The 22,778-nt window shown below is 40.6% G+C and overlaps 1 protein-coding gene and 1 non-coding gene across 15 annotated transcripts in view; one reads left to right on the forward strand and one right to left on the reverse strand.

Annotated features, from left to right (window-relative positions):
- FHIP1A (FHF complex subunit HOOK interacting protein 1A) overlaps positions 1-22,778 on the reverse strand; it is a 275,556-nt gene that overhangs the window by 248,591 nt on the left and 4,187 nt on the right. The gene's annotated exons all lie outside the window — the stretch shown is intronic.
- Positions 3,804-3,910, forward strand: LOC137224202 (U6 spliceosomal RNA). The gene has a single exon (XR_010943296.1). It is a non-coding gene; the product is annotated as a U6 spliceosomal RNA (small nuclear RNA).

Consider the following 22,778-nt stretch of genomic DNA (forward strand, 5'->3'; position numbering starts at 1 on the left):
AGGGGCAGATGGGAGTTCCAGAACTCTCTAGCTTCTTGTAACTTTTAAGAGCAGAAGCCCTTTCAGTCACTTCAAAAGTACTTCAAACCCTCTTGGAGGCAATGAAAAATATTTTTATTACATAAATAGTTTAGCCATATAATGGCAATAATAAAAATAGCACACACTTAATAGAGAACTTACTTGTGCCAGACACTCTTCTAAATCCTTGTCATGAGTAAGAAACTCACTTAATCCTCACAACAACCCTGTGAGGCAGTAAGACTTCAGAGTGAGTGGTTTTAATGCCACGCCACCCCTTCAATTATTTATGCATACCTTCACAGAGCATAATCCTTATCACTAATTAGGAAACTGAGGTCTAGATTTTTCATCTGGACTTGGCAGAATTAGATATTTGTATATCAAAAATGCAACCATTTAAGCTTCATTTGAAGTAAACATGTTTTAGAAGTAAAGGAAATTTGAAACTATATAATCAGTATTATGCTAAAAAAAATGGTATTTCGGTAATTCAATAAAGGGTCCTCAAAGGTATGTTTTCAACTAAACAGTCTTCAGAGAAAGACACTATTTCAAGACCCTAAGTAAAGTTTTTAAAAAATGAAATTCTAGTAAGGCAGATCTTTTTTTATGTTTCACTTGAACAAACCTTATGCTTTGATTTTCACAGAAGGGAAAGGGAGAGAGAAATACAATGAAAAAAAGTTCTTTCCCCTAGTATTTGTCTAAGCATTTAAAATTTTAGATTAGATTTTAGAAAAATCAGAATCATGAGGCTTACCAGTAACATATAACATAATAAAATACAATAAATTTTTAAAAAACATAGTTTCCCTTTCTCAACACACCAAATATAGATTGTGTAAATTCAATTATAAAATAAAGTGTTACTATGTATCTAAAGTTGAGGATCTTTTTGCCTTCAGTTCACTAGGTTCATTTTCATTTCAATAGACTTTCCTATTAAAGAGTTTTGACTATATGTCACATACAATTACAATTCACTCCATGGATCTGTCCACATTCTTTAGTGGTACTGGAATTTCATCATATAGAATAACAGTTGAATACATGGATCATTGGCTACAGCTCACAACCATTTTAGAGATGACGTAATCTGCATTACACAGTAGGTATGTCTACACTGTTTGTATGCATGGATCTCAAAGCAACTTCTAAACCTTCACTGGTAAAACTGCCCCTCTCCTAACAAACTCCTTGTCTTTTTTCTGTGAGAGAAGAGAATTAATCTTCCTTACTGGAGCAAGGTTGGAGAGGCCAGGCTCCCAACTTTCATGCATCATATATTCAGATAAGACACAAAGAGGAAAACAGCATATGTTGGCTCCTATATTCAACATTCTTTTCTCATCCTTAGGAGCATCCCACTTCATTGTGCCATATTTTTAAACATACAATCCCTCTGACCCTCAGCATATTTCAAAACCTCCACTGGCATACTACATATTTCTTTCTCCTTATCCTTACCACCACGGAGGGCCCAACATGAAGCTATTTTTGAATGGCCTAGTCACAGCTATTACCTGAGTGCCAAATGGGTGCAAGACACTGTGACGGCACTGTAAAGAATATAAACAAAAGTAGTAGAATCCTTGTCTTCAAACAGCTTTTAAAACTAGTAGGATTAGATAACCGTACCAGTCACTGTAGCCACAAGGTAGAATGAGAGCCAGAATTGAGGTGTTGTAGACGTTTAAGGGGGAGGAGGGACTCTGAGCTTTGCTGCAGCCAACATGTAGAGGGAAACATGATCTGTTATAAGATTCAGTGTCCCTGGGGTAAAAATAAACCGGTTGCTCAGAGAAAGAACAACTATTTTTGCTACTGAGATCAGAAAGCAATTCAACCGATGGTTTCTAAGAGAAAGTTCTGTTAAATGTAATAAAAATCCTAAGGATTTTTTTTTTACAATAAACAAGGGTAAGTTTGAAGAGGGCTGAGAAGCTCTAATGAAAACCAAGAAATCTAACAATGACAAGAGGCAGAAGAGCAGGCCTCAGCTCTACCATGACTGCAAACTCCACACGTGCAGAAGATCGTGAAGCATGACTGACATTGAGAATAACTGCATTTCTCTGGGCGGAATGAGATGGCGTCTAAATAGTAAAAACCACTGTGTTATTTAACTGAATTCATTTATCCTTATACAAACAGAATCACAAAGACATTTTGATGTCAACATTTGACATTTCATGTAAATAGAAAGTAGGTCATCAGTTGAAATAGACAAAAGTGACATATCTAAGAATTACTTTTTTTTTTTTTTTTTTTGCAGTATGCGGGCCTCTCACTGTTGTGGCCTCTCCCGTTGCGGAGCACAGGCTCCGGACGCACAGGCTCAGCGGCCATGGCTCACAGGCCCAGCCGCTCCGCAGCATGTGGGATCCTCCCAGACCGGGACACGAACCCGTGTCTCCTGCATCAGCAGGCAGACTCTCAACCACTGCGCCACCAGGGAAGCCCAGAATTACTATTTTTAAAACAAAGTTCCTAAAAATATCTCATCTAACATGCACTTGATTCTACAAAGTTTTTTGTACCACTTAAATTTATATCAGCGGGCTTCCCTGGGGGCGCACTGGTTAAGAATCTGCCTGCCAATGCAGGGGACATGGGTTCAAGCCCTGGGCTGGGAAGATCCCACATGCCAAGGAGCAACTAAGCCTGTGTGCCACAGCTACTAAGCCTTTACTCTAGAGCCCGCGAGCCACAACTACTGAAGCCTGTGCGCCTAGAGCGCGTGCTCCGCAACAAGAGAAGCCACCGCAATGAGAAGCCTACACACCGCGATGAAGAGTAGCCCCCGCTCACCGCAACTAGAGAAAGCCCGCGTGAGGCAACAAAGATCCAACGCAACCAAAAATAAATAAATAAAATTTTTAAAAATTTATACCAGCATAGGTTCACAGTTTTCCCACTTTATAAGAACTGACAGGATCGTTTGAGGGAAGGATGACACTTTGTCAAGTTTAAAATTGGGGTAGAATTTCTGCTGGAGGCTACACAGGGCAAATAAGATAATCACAGATATCCCCTTAATTATTTGGCGATCTTAATTTAAAAGACTTTTGTTATAAAGGAATCTAGTTCTTCATCCAATCACTGAAAGCAAAAGTTTCCTCCTAAAAAAGAAATTTCTTTAGACGACAGAATCTAAGAATGATTGGTGGAAAGAGGTCAATTCTTTTTCCCTAACCAGTGACCTGCTCATTGCTCAACAGTGAACACTACACAGTCTTCTGAGGCAGGGTTTGCATACATTGATTGGAAATAAAAGCATTACTCGATCATATCAGCTCAAATTCCAGTGATTAGTCCCAGGCCATTAATGACATCAACTCCAGGTTTCCAAATGGACCAACTATTAAATTTTATGAATGACTGACAAAAAAATTCCAATTCTTTTGCAAAGATTCATACACCTGGAAATGAATAACTCATCAAGAGGCAGAGTGGGCGGGGTCAGTGTGCAAATATTTACTCATGAACTTGGCTCCTACATTGCATCATTTTTCATTTAGTTTTACAGTCTGTGATTATATGTACCATTTGCCTAAAAACTCACAGTTCATAGAAAACAAAGAACATAAATTTTAAATGTGATGAGTCCTATTTATGTACTGATCTGTAACATTCTAAGTATTCAATACATCTCATTCATATAGTGAACACCATAGTGGCATTATTTATTTAGCCCTCATCTCATTCTACAAGGAATCTGAGATAGCTTATGAGAAATGCATGTATTAAGGAAGGAAATTAATAATCATGACCAAGGAGTGCTCACTTGGGCTACACACACACTAAAACTGGAATGATAGAGAGAAGATTAGCCTGGCCCCTGCACAGGGATGCCATGCAAATTCGTGAACCACTGCATATTTTTTAAAAATCATGACCAAGGAAAAAAATCATAAATTAGAGAAGAAAATGAAGACTGTGGCTGGTATAAGAGATATTGGAATAGAACTCAAATTTGGAGACCTATTTGAGTCCTACACAGTTACTACAGTTAAGCAGAGAATTCGAGTCTGTGCTTCCTAACAGCCAAGGTGAAAATGTCAATGTGATTAGTTATATGATTTTCTATGAGGAACAAACATCTACACTCCTTCAGGAAGCAAAGCTGTTTCTTATCACTTACAGTGAAAGAGCTGCTCTAGGAGACTCTGAAAGATGTGATGGAAAAATTTCCCAATAGCATTTCAATGGCAAATAAGGTCACAAAGCTGGTTTTTTTTATGTTGTCCCAGATTAAAACTGAATTCTACAATGGAGTCAAGATAATATGGCCAAGGCGCCCAATTTTTCAAGCAACATGGTGGACTGAGCTGAGAATAAAGAGCTGGAAGTCCAACAGTGTAGTTTAAGAGATTATTAGCACTAAAGTGCAAGAACAAAAATTAAAATAAACAGCCAAAATTATGATGCTTCTAAGTTTCCATCCTTACCGCCTTTCTCTCTTTGAACGAGTAAGTCCCTGACCAGTGTCATCTATTCCACAACTGAAACCACTTAATTATCTCCCCAATCTACATCTTCTAACCCAGAGCTAAGGTCTCCTTTTCATGTACGTATCTGACACTTTTACCTCAAGGTCCTACCAGCACCATTAACTCCACAAGTCCCAAACTAATCTAAGTTATCTGTCCTCTCAAACACATTTTTCCTTCTGCCATCCTCAGTTTGTCATAGAAATCCTATCCTCTCAGTCACCTGGGCTAACATCCTTGGAATCATTTTTTTTCCTTCCTCTCCATAACTGCCCCCTTCTGATCAACAGTCTGCCTTACTGTTCTCCCTGTACGACTGGCCCACATTCTCTACTCCAGCCCCAGGGCCACCTTCCTGGATCAGATCCCCAGTACCTCAGGGCCATCACAATAGCCTCCTGAATTACTGTATTCTCTCTCCCCACTCCAATTTCTCATATACACTACTGCAAGAATAATATTTCTAAGGTTGTGACTATGTCAGTCTACTAAAAAAAAACCTGTAGCAGGTTCCCTCTGCTTACCTGAAGCAAACCAGTCTACCTAAGCCCCCAGTGGCTTTCTCTCTTACACACCCTATGCTCCAGCCAGTCCATAAACTCATAAGTCTAGGCACTCCCAAAGTAAGCTCGATCTTTCCTCTTGTTCACAGTAGTATGGCCCTGAGATGCCCTCCCCTTCACCTCTACATATTTAAAGACCAAGTTTAAATGCCACCTCATTCAGGAAGCCTTCCATAATTCTCTCTGTAAGAAGTACCACTTCCTCCTGCCGCCTCCCCCCTGCACTTGTCTAGGGCTGTAATCCCAGAGGAATGACCATATCCTACCGTCAGCCTCTTGCTGTCTAGCCTATGCTTGAGACCGCTCCACAATCGCCATCCTAAATACACACTCGGTCCTGGCAGCACACAGCTCACCGTCACCCCTCAGGTTCCCTCCACAGCACTTTGTTCATACGTGAATCACGGCACACGCTGATTCTACTGTAGTTCGCTGTTTACACGTCTACCTCCTCCAGGGCAAGGATCAAATCTTATTTATCTCTGCAGTCTAACGTAGTCAGCTCTCCGCACACCATCCGAGCTTAATTCCCTGCAGAAAGGGTCTTTTCTTGCTTATTTCTTGTGTCTCTCCCACGAGAATGTCCACTCAGTGAGAACACAGACTTTGCTTGTTTTGATCTCCACTATTTTCCCAGCATCTAAAACAGTGTCTGACACATACTAGGTGATCAAAAGCGTAGGATGAATTGATAAATTGCTGCATGATTCTCACTGTCTAGCCCAGTCCTGGCACACCATAGTGCCAAAAAAATAAAAAGTTTGCTGAATGAATCTTGTCTTGTGTAAAAGTTATTTTTATACACATTTTAAAGCTCTAACAGTTAGTGATCTTGATATCCTACTCTGGTACCTAGCGTAGTGCTTTATACATAGGAGGTCCTTGATTGATTTCTATTAAATTGAACAGGTAGTTCAATAAATTAATACCTTACTCGAGCTTTTATCTTCTAAATCTGAATTTGTCTCATCTCGTCAATAAAGAGGAATCTGTATTACTTCTTATGACACAGGATGCCTCCCTCCCAGGGGGAAGGCAGCACTGCAGAGTGAAGATTACCAGCGGTGCTGTCAGAGAGGTCTGGGTTCGGGTCCCAGCTCTGGCACTGCTCAGGTGTGTGACTTTGAGCACACTGTTTAACCTCCCTTCAGCTTCCTCCTTAGAAGAAGATTAGGAGGACCTCCCAGGCAGAGCAGTCTATTTACTTCACAGCTAAATGAACAGCCAGTCCTAAATCCTTTATTACCCCTTCTTTACCAGCCTTAAATCGTTCTAACTCATGTTAGACTATTTTAATATATGTTGCCTGAACTTGAGTGGGTCATTATTTAATATAGTAGTGGATTATGTTTACAAGGCATTAATTCTCCATTAACTTTTCATGACCTTACAGCCCTTCAGCACTCATCCAGAATGCACAGGTGACTTGAGCACATGACTGCCATCATTCCTAAGACTTTCTGGAGTCACAGCAACATAGTGGCCCAAGGTGGCACTACCTCACACAGAAGGGCAATTCTCTTTCCCACACAGGAAACAGCACAACAATCTGATAAGTGATGGGTACAAGAACTAGACCCATCAAATACATTACACAGTGACATGACCCTGGCTTAGGATGGGACGATTTATTTTTTAAAATAATAATAAAGCGCTTAATGCTAATGTAAGTGCATCTCGATCAAAATGCATTCAAATCCCTCTGGAGGACAATTCCGTCGGGACGTAGGGAGTGCTTAGCCAGGACTCACACAGACGAATGTCACTGATCAGGTATGAGGTTATGACTCAGTCACAGGCAGGATTCACTGAGATTCACGCAGATGGGCGGAGAACACAGTGAGTCTTCTGCACAAACATTAAGAGGTCTTTTTCTAAAAGCCTTATTTAATAAAAAGCAGCGACCTGCCAAGGAAGATAATAGCATAGAACCAATCTTTAAAAGACAGAATTCAAAAGATCATTCTCTCACAAATCTTGATATTACTGCCTGGCACAGAAAATATTTGCATAAGGAGGCACAAAAATATTTTTTGCGTAAGTAAATACTGTCAGCATGGAAGCAATATGAAAATGTAAGACTTTACTGTCAAGTAGTAAACCAAACAAAAAGCAACTGAAAGCCAAATCTCTGTTGCTCATGTGAAAAGAAGAACACTTGAGAATAAAAGGTCAATAGAACTTTTGTTGGCCAAATAGCTAAGGCTGGCCACCTTGTGAGCTGACAGAGCTGTCCACTATTCTGAGAGCGCCTACACCATGTTGAGTGTCTGAATGCATTTTCTCAAAAGTCAACAAGCGAAAAGCACAGTGCTAGTGGTGACCTGAATGAAGCTGTGACAAATGTCCTGCTTGAAGATAATCTTCAATAGCGGCAGTTATTGGTTCAGTACCACCAAAAGCGTTCCCAGAGATTAAAAGGCACAGGCGTAGCTGTGCTATTTTATTTTATTTTATTTTTAAAATTTATTTATTTATTTTTGGCTGCATTGGGTCTTCATTGCTGCACGCAGGCTTTCTCTAGTTGTGGTGAGCAGGGGCTACTCTTTGTTATGGTGCGCAGGCTTCTCATTGTGGTGGCTTCTCTTGTTAACGGAGCACAAGCTCTAGGCGCGTGGGCTTCAGTAGTTGTGGCATGCGGGCTTCAGTAGTTGTGGCTCACGGGCTCTAGAGCACAGGCTCAGTAGCTGTGGCGAACGGGCTTAGTTGTTCCGCAGCATGTGGGATCTTCCCGGCCCAGGGCTTGAACCCATGTCCCCTGCATTGGTAGGCATATTCTTAACCACTGTGCCACCAGGGAAGCCCAGATGTGTTATTTTAAATTCAGTTACTCCCACTCAAAATCCATGCTGATTTAAGGTGTTGGAGAGAGGGAGTAGGCAAAGCAACTTACTTCCAAAATCAGGAGGTAAAGGAGCAATACCTACCACAAAAGAGGTTAAGTGACAGTGGCTACAAAAAAAATCAACAAAAATATTGAATAAATAATCTTGAATAGCAGAACTTGGCAAGAATCCCTGATACTTTTCAGTGTAAGAATGTGGTCCCAGTTCTGTGATCTTTCACACTAACAGGGACTTTTCCTAAACACAGAACTCAACATCTAAGGAATTTAAAACACTTGATAATAGTTAATTCAATTCCCTATTACATTCCTTCCTGGTTAAAAAAAAAAAAAAAAAAACACAAATTTTGCAAAATGTATTTTGCCCATGGAGGATGGGAAGCACCAAGATGAAATGAATGACTTGACAGTAAAATGCATCCCTCTGCCTCATGGCCAGAAGCAAAAGTGAGACATCCTATGGCATGAAGAGCGACTTCATCAAAGATTTTCACAGAAACAGCAGAGCCCACACATCCACAGGAGTACGAGCCCCTTCAAAGACTACACACTCGTTACAAAAATGCCCGCCAATGCTCAAGACATCTTAGGAACAAATCTTTTAAGGCTGCCTTCACGTATATAACATTCTTTTGAAATCTTCAACTGTGACAAATTTGGGTCTTTGAAAGTGGAATTTGATATCTGTAAGTTGGAAATACATTGAGAAAATAAAGGGAATCATCAGGCTGGATTTTATTTTTAATCAAAAGAACAAGTGCTTTCCGCAGCTTGTAAACTAATACTTCCAAAGACAATCCTTTAAAACTAGTCCAAACTCCCTTTCTAAGAGCAGCAGCTATGGAATAAGCAGGCAGCCTCCCTAGATGACCTCTTTGAAGGGCACCTTTTGCTTTTTAGGATGTCTTTGGTATTGGCATTGCACGTGCACTTAATTAGGTACCAGCTAAATCTGATTCCACTTTTCCACATTATTCATTCATTCAACAAATATTTATGGTGCACCTAATACGTGCCAAGTACTGTGTTAAATCCTAGCAAGATGATGAGGAGCAGGCCCACGACCTGTCCTCGTGAAGACGATTTACATAAGCACACAAATTATAACCCATAAGTCAGTCCAGTGGGAAAAAAAGACATATGGTGATGCAAAAACCTATTAAGAAATGATTAAAGAAGACAATGAGGTGATACAAACAAACTTTATTTAACACTTTATGAAGCGGACAACCTCCTTGCGGAGAACTGCAAAATGGGGTGGACAGCTGGAAGCCTTCATAGGATAAAGAATAAAAAAACAAGGAAGAGAGGGACTTCCCTGGTGGTCCAGTGGCTAGGACTCCAAGGTCCCAACGTAGGGGAACTGGGTTCAATCCCTGGTCAGGGAACTAGATCCCACATGCCGCAACTGATCCCGCACGCCGCACTAAGACCCAATGCAGTATGCATAAATTAATTAATTAATAGAACAAGGAAAAGAAAAATAGAAAACATCGGTGATCAACTAGGGCCGCACAGTCACCCTTGTCTGGAGTGAGAAGGCCCAGAGCTGGCTTGGCCCTTGCAGAATGGCTGACTAGCTATGCTCACTGCGTTCCTGGTCAAGCAGAGCGGTTTCAGGGACACCAGAATCATCTAAGTGTCAGTTTGCTGAGGTGGCACCTGGGCAGAAGCGGCTGCATCTGGGGCCTAGAAAGTTATTTCAACAAGCATATAATAGTGAGATCCAGCTAGTGTAAAGAGGCTTCCCTGAGGAGATGTATTAGTTTGAGCTGAAGATAAATAGGAGTTAGCTAATAAAAGCAAAGGGGACTATGTGGGGAGAGGTATGGAGACAGTGGGGGTGGAGGAGAATGATGTTCCAAGTATTGTGAACAGCATGTGCAAAGGCTCTGTGGCTTTTTAAAAGACTGTGGGTACATGAAGAAGTGAAAGAGGGACTTCCCTGGCAGTCCAGTGGTTAAGACTTTGTGCTCCCAATGCAGGAGGCATGGGTTCAATCCCTGGTCAGGGAGCTAGGATCCCACATGCTGCATCATGTGGCCAAAAAGAAAAAGAAATGAAAGAGGGGACTTCCCTGGTGGCACAGTGGTTAAGAATCTCCTGACAATGCAGGGGACACAGGTTCGAGCTCTGGTCCGAGAATATCCCACATGCTACGGAGCAATTAATCCCGTGTGCCACAACTACTGAGCCTGCACTCTAGAACCCGCAAGCCACAACTACTGAGCCCGTGAGCCACAACTACTGAAGCGTGTGTGCCACAATTACTGAAGCCCATGCCTAGAGCCCATGCTCCACAACAAGAGAAGCCACTGCAATGAGAAGCCTGCACACCACAACGAAGAATAGCCCCCGCTCGCCGCAACTAGAGAGAGCCCGCACACAGCAACAAAGACCCAACGCAACCAAAAATAAATAAATAAATTTATTTTTTTTAAAAAAGAATCTATTGTAAAAATCTAGAAGAGAGGGTGGAGCTAACACAGATGAGAGAAATGAATGGATTTGAGACACTAAGGATGTAAAGGCACTAAAGGTTTGGATGGTATTCTATATTTGTTATTTACTCAAAGAAAATGCTTTGGTTTTGCCTAAGAATTCCTTATTTGTTAATTATTTGCAAACAAAAAAAGTCATGCAAATGTCAGAGTTCTTTTTCAGAGTTCTGCATCAATTTTATCTTCTTTTAGATAAAGAAGAAAAAGTAACAAAGAGAAAAACAAAACTTAGTAAGTATCTCATTTTATGTAAAACTGTGTGTTCCCGAAAAACTGAGCTACACCTGGGTAATAAAAGAACCTATATCTTATTACTGAGTAAATATTTCTTCCTTGCACAAAAACACACTAAAAAATGCAGAACAGATTATCCTGATACTATATCAAGTGAAATGTAAACCATTATCTCAATTATTTCCATACATCATTTCTCCTTTATTATAAGGTGCATAAATCAGGTGATTTTACAACTCTAAAAGGAGGGAATGGCTGAGAGATTTAATAATCACCATCAAGTTTTATAATAAACCATTTAGTAAGCAACTAGAATGCCCAAGAGACTTGCAAGGATTTAAAACTATTCTTCCACCAATGACTTCACCCACATGGAAAAGTTATTTTTATACCTATATTACTATGATATGCACTTGTAGTCCACACCCTCCAAAAGATACAGCTCTCCAGTAGGCCTGGGTTACCATGTCATAGCAATGTAGTAAGAAGTTCAAAAGGTAGTCAGCCTTGTAAACGCTATGAATACACATATACCACAAAAAGTTGAATTTTGTACTGAATTGGCCACATGTTCTTGTGTCTGATGTATACAGGCCAATTTGCACCACACTCAGAACAAACATAAAGGAGGAAACTGGGTTTCAGCAGTCTCATATCAACAACAAATGTACCAGCTAAATTCTAATTCCATGAGCTAAGAAAAGTCTAATTTTGAGACTGTGCAACTAGAGTCTATACCACCCCTTCAAAATGCAGGTTTTAACTTGGAAAGAAACAAATTCAGTATGGAAACCACTGAGGAAAGAAAACCACGGCATGTTAATAAACTGACTTCTAAAGGATAAATGCATATTTAAACATGCTGCTTTTGGCGACTTAAGTCACAACCCAGGCATTACTTGATCGGAGACTCTGCATATGAATTTCTGTTTTCTTTCCTTTAAAAAAATCATTAAGCGGGCTTCCCTGGTGGTGCAGTGGTTGAGAGTCCGTCTGCCGATGCAGGGGACACGGGTTCGTGCCCCGGTCCGGGAAGATCCCACATGCCGCGGAGCGGCTGGGCCCATGAGCCATGGCCACTGAGCCTGCGCGTCCGGAGCCTGTGCTCCGCAACGGGAGAGGCCACAACAGTGAGAGGCCCAAGTACCGCAAAAAAAAAAAAAAAAAATCATTAAGCAACTAAAGTATATGTGAAGTAACTTGAATTGCCTAAAACACTGTCTTGACAGTCATTATCCTCTGTAACATATACATTTAATCCTGAATTGGGCATATAGTGGTATTTTAAGAAATAAAAATTCTGGGGACTTCCCCGGTGGCGCAGTGGTTAAGAATCCACCTGCCAATGCAGGCGAAACCGGTTCGAGCCCTGGTCTGGGAAGGTCCCACATGCCGCGAAGCAACTAAGCCTGTGCACCACAACTACTGAGCCTGCACTCTAGAGCCCACAAGCCACAACTACTGAAGCCTGTGCGCCTAGAGCCCGGGCTCTGCAGCAAGAGAAGCCACCACACGAGAAACCCGTGCACCGCAATGAAGAGTAGCCCCCGCTTGCCGCAACTAGAGAAAGCCCATGTGCAGCAACGAAGACCCAACGTGGCCAAAAATAAATAAATAATATTTTTTTAAAAAACAAAAACAAACAAAACCACACACACACAGTTGAAAGATGGGCCCTATAGTAAAGATGTTTACCCTTTCATGATTTCATCTGCTTGACAAAGATGTCATGATGTCACTTGGCACGTGAGGTTCCTAAGTGGACCATGCCCCTTCACACACTCACCAGTATTTCAGTGAGGAACAGCTAAAGGGGTTCTTATCTAAGTCTCAGGTCTTACAATTTCTGAATTCCAAGTGAAGGGATAGTCATTCACCCTTTACTTTTCTTGAGAAGCACCAAGAAGTATGTCTGCAAAGGCAGCAAAAGCTTGAAGGATTAACGAGGATGTCAGATGTCTCATATCTAATTTTTATGAACAGAAAAAAATGGAGGTTTGTATTTATCAGGGCTTAATATGGTATGTTCCAGAATCTGAGAGGACCTGATTACTGAGGCATTTTGGTTTACCTTTTCTGGTTTTCACTTTTTATTATGGAAATTTTCAGTACATACAAAGTTGAGAGAGTAGTATGATGAACTGCCATCACTCGGCTCAAGAATTAACAATGTATAGCTGTTTATAATCTCCCATTCCCACTCCTTTCCTCTGCTGGACTGTTTTAACGCAAACTTCATATACCGTATCTGAAATAAGCAGAAAAAGTGCTCTGCAAAAACGTATCACTTCCTAATCCCCAGAAGCTGTGAATATTACTTTACATGGCAAAAAACTGTGACTGTAACTTTGGATCTTAAGGAGGAGTTTATCTTGGATTATCCAAGTAAGCCCTAAATGCAATCACATGAATCTTTATAGGAGACAGGCAGAGGGAGATGAGACACAGACATACCAAGAGGAGAAGGCCATGAGACGGTGCAGAGAGATGCAGCCACAAGCCAAGGACAGCTTCCAAACCTGGAAGAGGTAAGAATTCTCCCCTAGCATCTCAGAGGGAGCATGGGCCTGCCTACACCTTGATTTTAGACTTCTAGCCTCCAGAACTAAGAGAGAATAAAGTTCTGTTGTTTAATCCACCCAGTCTGTGTTAATTTGTTACTGCAGTCATAGGAAACTAATACAATATCACGTAATCTGAAAAACATTTCAGTATGTATCTTTAAGAAATAGACTCTTTTTTAATAATAATATAATTATCATTCCCTTTTTTTAAGAGTCCTTTAATTTGTCTAATATCCAGAGTTCAAATTTCCCAAACTGTCTCATAATTTTATATTTATAATTTATAACTTTATGTTGATTTAGCCAAACCAAGATCCAAACATGGTTATGTCTCTTAAGTCTCAATGCCACTTTTTAAAAAATAATAAATAAAAACACTTATCTGACACTGACTTTGGGAGAAAAAATAATAGTTCCTCTTCCTTGTTTTTCTTGCCACTTATTTCCTGTACAAACTGAATAACTTGTCCTACAGAAATTTCTGCATTCTGGATTTGGCTGGTCACATCTCCATGGTACTTTTTGACAAGGTCCTCTTTTTCCTATGCTTCTTATAAACTAGTAGTCAGATCTAAAGTCTTGATCAGAATCACATTCAGCTTTTTGGCAAGAAACTTCAGAGATGGTTCTATATATTCCCTATTGCATCAAATTAGGGGGCACGTATTCACTTCTTTCTCTTTTTGTAATGTTAAGATTGATCAGTGGGTCCTGGGGTTATCAGCCTGATCCATCAATTATAAAGTTCCCAATCAGCCTTTGACCTAATAGTTTTCACAGTCACACATGATCATTCCCTAGATCTGTTATTTCATTAGGGGTAATGAAATGATACTATTTTCTTTATATCATTCCTTTTGCATTTACTAGCTGGAATTCTTCAAAAATAAGATTTTTGTTCAAACAATCTATTTGGTTACTCTAAAATACAGGGGTTTTGTTTGTTTTTTTTTAAACAGGAAAAGTAAGATAAATGCTTGACAACATCTAATTTTTAAGGTAGTGCCAGGACGGACATCCGCCTCTTGACTACAAAGACTACCTTGTCTGTACTCAATGAAGGTAACTTCTCCAGCGTACGCAACTTAGTCCTCAAGTTACCAATTCAAATACTCAGCCTACAATATGAAACCTGTTTTTTTTTGAGATTTATTTGTGCTTTTATTTGCCAGTATAATTTAACTACAATGGCCTGAAAACTTTTCTGATCTAAAAAGTACATTTTACATCACAGTCCAACAAACACACACACAAATGTAATATGCATACATAGATGAAAGTGAAACAAAAGAATATGAAACCTATTTTTAAAGAATAAAAGCCAGGATCCAACATGTCTATGTCAATTTGATGTCGATTCTTAGGATTTATGCCCATCAGATCAGTCCAAACTCCTCAACCAACCCCTTCAAACCACTCACCCTGAGTCTACCTGATCCTGTTTCACTAATACAACCCATCTTCTCACTCTGGACTCTGTGCCTTTGGTTCAGTGCTCTGCACACCTGCCTCTAACCCTGCAACCAGCTCAAGCTGTCCTCTTCCCCCTCAAAAGTAAACACGTGGGGCTTCCCTGGTGGCGCAGTGGTTGAGAGTCCGCCTGCCGATGCAGGGGACGCGGATTCGTGCCCCGGTTCCGGGAAGATCCCACAGGCCGCGGAGCGGCTGGGCCCGTGAACCATGGCCGCTGAGCCTGCGCGTCGGAGCCTGTGCTCCGCAACGGGAGAGGCCACAACAGTGAGAGGCCCGCGTACCGCAAAAAAAAAAAAAAAAAAGTAAACACGCCTCCTGCTCCTCCATCCAACACCCTCCTTTCTTTTATGAATGGCACAATCCTTCTTTCAGGAGACTGTGCTTTCTCTGCGTCCTAACTATGGATATGTATTTCTAGATGGGGCTGCCAATTACCAAATAATTTGGGCCCCTGGCCACAGGGAAAAGGGTGTCACCCAAGCGAAGTCGACCAGAGGCATTCCTGGGATTCTGAGATGTAGACTGAAAGAAAGTCAGGCCCTCTTTCTGGGTGATCCTTGCCTTTCTGGCAGTCATGCCCCCAGCCACGTGGAGGAAACTGACTCAGAGAGAAGTAGGGATAAGACACAGAGAGTCTTGGTGGTATACAAGTTTTCAGTTTTGGTTTCCAAGACCGCCTTCACTTCTCCCATACCTTTGACCATATGAACCAATAAATTCCCTTTCTGTACAGTTTAAATTTCTAAAATTTACAACCAAAGGAATCCTAATATGACCCCCACCATGACTCTTGAAGCCTATGACCACCATGACCTCTACCTTCCTGGTTTCTTGCACTTACTTTCTATACAAATAACATTTCATCACATGCTGTCCTGATTTTTTTGTGTGTCAAATACATAACTGTCACTATCTTTTGTGGCCTTGCAGACATATATCTTACATACCTTTTGAAAGACCCCCAAACAATCCCTAGAATAGTGCTAACAGAGCTTCAGTAACAAATAACAATTACCATGTATTGAATATTACTTCCACGGTAAGCACTTCACATGAGTTATCCTATTTAACCCTCACGGAAACCTCCTGGGTTGGGCGTTATTATTTCCACTTAGAGACAAAGAAGCTGAGGTTCATCATAGGAAAGTAACCGGTGCAAAGACACACATTTACTAAATAGTAAAGCAGGGATTTGAACCAGATTTGCATCCAAATTGCATCCTCTTCCCACCTCACCGGTGTTGCCTCCAACAATGATAGAAACTTGCTAATTAATTTACCAGAGACTGTAATTGATCAAAGACCTCCATTTAACCCCTGATTTTCCACTAACCTCAAAGTGCAGGTCCCTTCATCATTAAGAATAACATTAATATATGAATGTATAAATAAATACGCTATATGAAAATAAGTATCTTGAAAAAGTTATAATACAGTTTCTCCAAAATTGCTTCTGGCAGCCTGAAGATGAAATCCTGGCATTTCTCTTAAAGTAACAGGCAAAAGGAATGAATATTTATTTAAGACCACTCTGCCAGAACAAGATGTATACAACTCCCCTGGCAGTGATATTTCAAAACAGCAAAAGGAGATTTGTGAGCACCTGTCAATGTGTAACGTGCCTTCAGCTCTGCAACTGCTCACAGGAATATTCCTATGTCATCATTAGACACTAATGTTATTGAGCACTCCCATGGCTCGGAGGCAAGAACAGAAGCCCTTCAGGAAGAACATGGCTCCGTCTTCTTAGCTCAGCAACGACAGGGGCCAGGAGGACAGGAACAGCAATTTACTGGTAGAGAACCTAAAAGCCACCGGCTCTCATCTCTACATGATCTGCATCCTTCAGGCCAACGTTTTCAGTTCCATGCTTGTGTCTCCAATTCCTGCTGGACACATCAACATGGAACTCCCGCTATCAAATTAACTTTGGGGCAATAATAGTTTTTCAGCATCTAGCCAAGTACTTTCCATTGAAAAGTGTCCCATAAACTTGTTGGTGGTTGTCTGTTTCTCTTTTTTCCTTTCTCATTTTTACCACTTTACTTGAGGGCCTTATACCATATACACACTCTTCTGGGAAATATAATGATTGTTCCTAGAAGGCCAGAAGCTGCTATCAAAGAGGCATGCTCCTTATTTATAATTTGGCAACAGCACAGCCAAGGGGAGGGTATGCCTAGCACTCACTGAAGAATGGCTGCATCCCCTGATGGGACGAGACTTTGCTAACTTGCATACTCTGGTCAAAGACAGGCCCTAAAGAATTCATTGCCATCACAGACTCAAAAATACTTCATATGAGATTGTATATATGATAGTGCTTTGTGACTCTAAATTACCCCTGCTAGTGATGTGGCTGTTACAAAGGCAAAGACCTGGGGAATACGTAGGCGTATGGTTTGAAAGAACTAACTAGGTCCGAATAGAAGGAGGAAAAAAGAAAGAGAGAGCCCAGAGGATTCAACAGAAAGCCTAGACAACAAAGGGGATGTGGTGGTGGAAAGTTTCAAGTTAGCAAACGCCCACTCAGTTCAACAAACACTTACTGGATGGCAGGCACTGGTCTACGTCTTGGGACACAGAGCCAAAGACAGTCAAAACTAATTCAGCCAAGATCCCTGCCCTTCGTGGAGCTTTATGTTCTTATTCGGGGAGACAGCTGATAAACAATACACATAATAAATAAGTAAATTGTAGTATGTTAGAAGATAAGTGCAGGAGAGCAGGGGAAGGGGGATGGAAAGTGCAGAGGGTTTGCAATACTCTCAGGTTAAAAGGCATGCCAAAGAGCATAATGAGTCAGATTTCCAATGATGTTCCTCAAAAACTACATTCAAGGGACTTCCCTGGTGACGCAGTGGTTAAGAATCTGCCTGCCAATCCAGGGGACATGGGTTTGATCCCTGGTCCAGGAAGATCCCACATGCCGCGGAGCAACTAAGCCCGGGCACCACAACTACTGAGCCTGTGCTTTAGAGCCCGCAAGCCACAACAACTGAGCCCTCGAGCCACAACTACTGAAACCTGTGCGCCTAGAGCCCATGCTCCGCAACAAGAGAAGCCACCGCACTGAGAAGCCAGCACACCACAACGAAGAGTGGCCCCCGCTCACCGCAACTAGAGAAAGCCCACACGCAGCAATGAAGACCCAACGCAACCAAAGATAAATAAATAACTTTTTTTAAAAAACTACATTCAATTGCAGGAGAAATGAGGAAAATCAAACAGAGCTTGAATGAAACGTGCATAAAAGTTGACAAATCCAAATTGCCTAGGAACATACAGCTCATTTTCCATATTTCGTCTTCTTCACCCTTGTTCAAAATTATTGACACCAACAGGCTACATAACATATTTACAGAGGAAGATATGAAACAACTTAGCCAGAGGCAGAGCAAAGGAAATTATAAGAGACAAGGGCAAAGCAGATGAGAGCAAAAACAGGTGCAAAGCAGTACCTCAGGAAAGGGCTAATTCAACAGGACTTTAAATATGACAATTTTTTCTTAGGAATAGTTGGCTCTAGGTCGAGGATGATATATAAGTTTCATTTCTAGTAACAACCCCAAACAGCTGGCAAAGTCCTTCTGGATCCCTGCATTGATAAAGAGTTCTGGGTCCTGTGGGCAATGAACTAGACATTTCTTCCAAGAGGTCAGGATGGGGGACTGCGCACACATGCCCTACACTTGCCTTTCCTTCCTTGGTAGAGCTTAGCGCTTTAAAAAAAAAAAAAAAAAAGCAGTAAACACTCACTGGTCACGTACAATGTGAAGCAAAACCAAGAACAGTGGAGGATTTGGAGTGGAGAGCTTGATCCAAGTCCTAATGGAGTTTATAATATAATTTGGAAGAAGAATAATTACACAAAAGATAACACTAGAAAGCATCAAATGACTAAATTCCTAAAATTTCAGTACGGAGATTCAGATGCCAGGAAATTGCTACAGGAAAAGATAGCCAAGAAAGGCTTAAAGGAGGACACAGGCTCTGAACTGGGCTTTGAAGAATTCACATCACTGAAATAACTGGAAAGAGGAAGGACTGGTCCCAGCAAGATGGCAAGTAAGGAATAGGCAGGTGTGCTCAGGAATGAGGAACAGATCAGCACGGCAGCCAGAGCAGAGGATCTAAACAGGGCACCAGATCATAGATGCCTTGAGTATTAGTCAGGGATCTCCAGAGACAAGAGAACCAACAGGAGACATATATATAAAGGAGATGTGTGTGTGTATATATAGAGACAGATAGAAAGGTTTATTATAAGGAATTGGCTCATGCAATTATGAAGGCTGAGAAATCCCAAGGTCTGCACTCGGCAAGCCAGAGAAGTAGGACAGCTGATAATATAGTTCAAGTCCAAGTTTGAGGCCAAAGGCACAGAAGATGGATGCCCTAGCTCAAAAACAGGCAGAATGAGCAAATTCTCCCTTACTCAGCCTTTCTGTTCAATTCAGGTCTTCAATGGATTGAATGACGCCCACCGACAATGGAAAGGCCATCTGCTTTACTCAGTCTACCAATTCCAGTGTTAATATCATCCAGAAACACCCTCACAGACACACCCACAATAATGTTTAACCAAATCTCTGGGCACCCTGTAGCCCAGTCACGTTGGTACCTAAATTTAACCATCACAGCTTGAACTGAGTTATTATCCAGTAGGCAACAAGGACCGTGATCAGAGACATGAGCAAAGCTATACTTTATAAAATCAAACTGACTGTGGCATGAAAATGGATTACAGAAAGAAAAACTGGAAGCAAAAACAAGGTAAAAAAATATTATAATTGCCCATGTGATAATAAGAGGCAGACCATCAATGACAAACACATACAGGATTCTATTCAAGATGAGGTACTCTGCTAGGTGATTAAGATGAGCTACTCGTGTCACTCTACAGTTTAATTTGATGTCAGGATCGAAATGGAGACCTATGCAGCAGGACTGGAGAAGCAAGCCTAGGATTCCAAAGGTCAGCAATGAGGATGCGGATTTAGGGATTACCCATATAGGGAAGGGAGCCGAGTTGACAGTTTGCTTCTGGCGTGCCCATCCTGACAGAAGCCCGCAGGACAGCAGGTTGAATCAGTCAGTCTTGAGTCAGGAAGCCTCATCAGACCAACTCGTTTTTGTGATTCACTGGGGAGGAATGACCACTCCTAAGTGGCAAACTAATCCTAAAACATGATCAAGAGGTGGGATTACTTTAGAGGAAAAAAAGGCAGGAGGCAACACAACCAGACTGCAACACCTAAACACAACTTACAAGCTGATTCATCAAGAGCAACTGCAGGGTCCACTTTCCAAATCAGACACACAAAGTCTTCAACAGGAACCCAGTGGAGAAGAACAAGGAGGAAATTGAGAGAAGGTCAAACTTCATCAACCTGATAAGAGATTAGCATTAACCATTAAGTTTCTAACACAACTCAGGTAAATAGCAGGTTATCTGGTATTTCCTGAAGCAAATCAAGGTCAATGGAAGTCCTACTGTCACATTTTTCATAAGCATTTAAATTACTGCATCTTGCTTAAAATAAGCCAAAGTGAAAAATAAATAAATAAATAAAAATAAGCCAAAGTGTAAACAGTCTGCAATATACACAAACAGGAGAGATTTTAAATATTCAACTTACCAAAAAATGTTAGAGAACAGGCAGTAACCAAGACTAATACATAAGGTATGTTGCATCTTCCCACGAAAAAAAAATCAAAAGAACTATATACAAACGATGAAGTTTCTCTTGTATTCTAAGAAATTCTTTTTTTATGAATTTTTCATACAAAAAATATCAAGAAAAAAAATATCAAGAAACATTTTTCCTAATACAATAAATATGGGCAGCAGCATCTTCATTTTGAGGATGCACAAAGTTTCATGCTAAATGACCTACTGACGATCTTTTTTTTGGCTGCGCCATGCTGCATGCAGGATCTTAGTTCCCCGACCAGGGACTGAACCCGTGCCCCCTGCAGTGGAAGTGCAGAGTCCTAACCACTCAACCACCAGGGAAGTCCTGATGATCATATTTTTACAGTATAGCTTATATCACTTATGCATAAATACACACATGTATATATATGTCATATATATATACACATAAGGTGTGTATATGTTTATATTGTACAGATATTTATATTTGTTAAGATGCTTTTATACTCATTCTGATACATTACAAAGAAAATCATGAATGAACTCCAAGTACAAGTTCCATGAACACACACAAAGCAGAAGATACTCATCTTGAGGAATGCAACATAATCTAATTGAATGCTTATGAACAAAGCTTGGACTCGATGAAAATATTAATCGACTCTCTAAGATGGTCAATAAAAACTTTGCCACAGGAATTTCTGAAATGTTCGTCCTTCAATGAGCCTGGGTCATGAAATTTAGCCAAAGTATCATATTTCACATGTGCCACACACAGATGAGTGAAATCAGTTCCTGGGACTTTCTATAGGCCTAAAGATCTTAAAATTGACCCATGACCAATATTTCAACAGAGGTAAATTTTCATACAAGAAGAGGAGCTAAAATACACTCACTCTGCATTCTGCAAAACCTGGTGGATTCTCTGAACTCCTTAATAGCATGTCCTAGAATAATGTTCTTAAAAAAAATTTTTTTTTAACTATGCTCCATAAAAAATAATTAGCAGCTCATCCGACAACTGCAGAGTATTTTTATAGCTGTTATCGATTACTATGTTCTCTTGGGGAAAACATTAAAACCAAAAAGAACCTGACATGTGAAGAAATGAGGTAAGCCTTACCTAAAAGCTCAGCGCCTTCTGTTACTACGACCTTTTGTTTCACAGTCGGGTCATGTAATAATAATTTCTATCTTCAGTCCAATACATTCAAAAAAGAAAGCTATTAATATAATTTAAAATGTAGGGACACTATTAGAGGAAGTGTAAATTAGAGGAATTTAGCATTTTCATACCTCTGACTCTTTCACAAACCTTTCCTACACAAGTGTACAAAGATAGACTTTAAAGGATGTTCTCTAAAGCACTAGTCTTACTATAGAAAAATGGGAAACAACCCAAATTTCCAACAACAGGAAACTGTTAAAATAACCTGTCATGCAATACTATACAGTATGATCTGTATGTATGGTCATGGGAACATTTTCAACACCAATTAAGTTAAAAATAAAAACGAAGTTGAAAGTTGTTTTATATTACCCCACTTGTTATTAACAATCACAATAATAAATATATTTTAATACAGGGAAATTTTGGGGAAGTTTCTCTAGAATACAAGATCACAGTGCACTTTATCTTTCAACATTACATATTTCTGTGATGTTTGAATGTTGAATAATATGCATTGTGTGTATAATCAGAAAAAATAAAGTTTTATTTTAAGTTAGTGATATAATTGGAGGGGAAGTAGGAAAAAATTTTATGTATAAAGAAAAGGGAAGGGGCTTCCCTGGTGGCACAGTGGTTGAGAGTCCGCCTGCCGATGCAGGGGACACGGGTTCGTGCCCCGGTCCGGGAAGATCCCACGTGCCGCAGAGCGGCTGGGCCCGTGAGCCATGGCCGCTGAGCCTGCGCGTCCGGAGCCTGTGCTCCGCAACGGGAGAGGCCACAACAGTGAGAGGCCCGCATACCGCAAAAAAAAAAAAAGAAAAGGGAAATCTTAGGGTGTTAAAAACTTTTCTATTTTAGCTCTACAATATTCTCTACAATATTATCTGCCTCTACCTCTCTTTTGGAAGACAGCTGTTTCCTTATTCTCAGAATTTCAAAACTGAACAACATACATAGACATTGGAAGGGCCCCTTACCATCTCCCGTTAGTAATAGCTTATAGGGATAAAAGTTTAGGCCAAACTCCAGTATTTATCAAATTCAACACTGTCAGTTCCTGAACAGTTGCAAACAAACTGCAAAGGTGTCTCTAAGTTATTTCAGAATTAACCAAAAAAAAAAGAAGAAGAAAAAGGATTCTGCAGACTCTGAAACTATTTGAAGCATTTTCATGATGGAAATACGAGGAATTAGAGATAGCTACCTACTTTTGAATCCACAGCCCTGTAACCTATTCAAACATTGTAAAAA

Source organism: Pseudorca crassidens, chromosome 4, assembly GCF_039906515.1.
Source record: "Pseudorca crassidens isolate mPseCra1 chromosome 4, mPseCra1.hap1, whole genome shotgun sequence".
NCBI lineage: Eukaryota > Metazoa > Chordata > Mammalia > Artiodactyla > Delphinidae > Pseudorca > Pseudorca crassidens.